The sequence below is a fragment of the Pundamilia nyererei genome, unplaced genomic scaffold (assembly GCF_000239375.1).
Source record: "Pundamilia nyererei isolate P.nyererei 1_Seehausen unplaced genomic scaffold, PunNye1.0 scaffold00055, whole genome shotgun sequence".
NCBI lineage: Eukaryota > Metazoa > Chordata > Actinopteri > Cichliformes > Cichlidae > Pundamilia > Pundamilia nyererei.
Window position 1 is genome coordinate 3324061 of NW_005187456.1, and position 2296 is coordinate 3326356.

The following is a 2296-nucleotide window of genomic DNA, read 5'->3' on the forward strand; positions in this document are numbered from 1 at the left end:
CCTTGAGGCGACTTATGTTGTGATTTGGCGCTATATAAATAAAATTGAATTGAATTGAATTGAAAAGCATATTCCCACCTCCATGCATTGGCTTCCAGTAAGCAGAAATGGATTAAAAGTATAGGTAATTGTTTATAGTCATAGTTATCTGAGATGTTTAATTTAATTCAGTTTCAGTTTTATTTACATAGCTCCAAATAGTTTTATTTTAATAAAGACCTTACAGTAGAGTGAAAACCCTAACAATCAGACGACCTCCTGTGAGATCACCTGGCGACAGCGGGAAGGAAAAACTCCCTTTTAACAGGAAGAAACCTCAAGCAGAACCAAGTTCTGGGATGAGCAGCCATCTGCTGTGACTGCTTTGGAGAGAGGGGAGGAAGATGAGACTAAAGGTCTCCATGATCACCTTCACAGATCATCTCCAAACCTAGCTATTTTTAAAACGAAGCTTTTACAGCTGCTTTTAATTAACCACCGGTGTTGCCGTTGTTTTAATTATTCATTTTATGGTTGTTCCTGTTATTATTACTATTCTCTTGTTTGGTTGGGTGTTTTATCTTGTAAAACACAGTAACTGACTGTAGCATTTGAAACATGCTATATAAAGAAACTTGCCTTGTCTTGTAGTAGAAAGTGCTCAAATTGAATAGAAGGATGCCATTTACAGTAAGTACCATTATATTTATCGGTTATTGTTGTCTAGATATTTAACAGAATGTCGAGCCTCTCCCATTCTCCCTTAACAGAGTTAAGAGTTGGACTTTTTTAGATATACACAGAAACAAAACAACAATATGAACAATCTTCAAAATAAGAGACACAAAACTCAAAACACAGCACGATATAAACAGAGAGTGAACTATAATCAAGTACCCCTAAACAGCCTCATCCACACTCTCATACTGGGTCAGGTTAAAGTCTCAAAATGTCTCAAACAAGTAATCACACGACTCGCTGTAGTGTGAGAGCTGAAGGACTCAGCAAAGCGCAACTGAGTGAGAGCAATTTGCTGAAGAATTGTCCTCTGAAGTGCGCTAACTAAGGATGTGAAAGCCGCTTGATGCTGTGATCCATCACCATGTCGGTGCTTGTGTCTGTCTGTTTAATGCATGGTCTTGTAATTAAATTACCAAATCAATAGCACTGAGCAGCTAGTAACCTTACAAGTGCCTCTTAAGTGTGGAGAAGAGATTCTTACCTCTTTGTGCTCTCACCCTTTCTCTCTCATTGTCTCTCAGCTCTGAGACTGTGATCACATCTTGTGGGGGAAGTTGCACTCAAGTTAAACCTCTTTGCCTATTTTAACACCCCCTCGTTCCTCCCGGGTTTTCGGAAGATGTTCCTTTCGGCTCAGGTAGCGGCGTCAGGGAGAAAGGCAGCAAAGCCACCCACCAAAACATTGTGTTCAGGTCACATCTGGGCTGGTCAAAGGTCACACGATACAGGTTAAAGGGCAGTTTTCTGGCTTTGGGCCAAGGTCAAGGTGGCAGAGGTCAGTGTCTTAGGTTTAGCCTCATCCTGCCCTTGGCCTTGTGCAGATCAATATGAGCAGATTCTCCGTTTGCCTGGATCAAACGATCGATGACACATTTACATTCAGCCACTCGACACAAATCGTACTAAGCCCACGTTTCCCACTCCTACAATCCGCTGCCTGTACTCGCTGTCATTCATCTCTCCTGTTTATTTTGTATTTGTTCTTTTCAGGTGAGGTTTAATTTATTTAAATTTTTAGAGATCAACAGTTTGATGCACTGCCCTCCTCAGGTTAAAGGCTGGGATATGAGTGGGTTTTCAGGAAGAAACTAATATCAAACGTTTGAAATTATTCTAATGCTGCTGAAAATGTCAACCAAGTAACATCTCTAAAATATGATGATGACAGATATAATGCTATATTAAGCATCTATAGGTAGTATAATGTTTGTCATTCTCTGTGATGGCTAATTGCATTCACCGACCTACTATTTATACTCACAATAGATAGTGACTGCCTATAAAATACTGTTATTGGTAATGGTCCTCTGAGGGCTGCTTTCGGCAGGATGGCACACAGAGTTCAAACTGGCTCTACAGTGCGTTCACTTTACTCAAGTGGCCTCCACAGTCGTAGAACTGTAGATTCACATCATGGATGTGCAGCCAACAAATCTGCACCAACTACGTGATGTTATCATGTCAACTAAACAACTAGAATCTCTGAGTAATGGTTCAAGCGCTTTGCTGAATCTATGGTATGAATAATTAGGCAGGCAAAAGGGGGGCCAGTGATCCAAGGTGTACCTAATAAAGT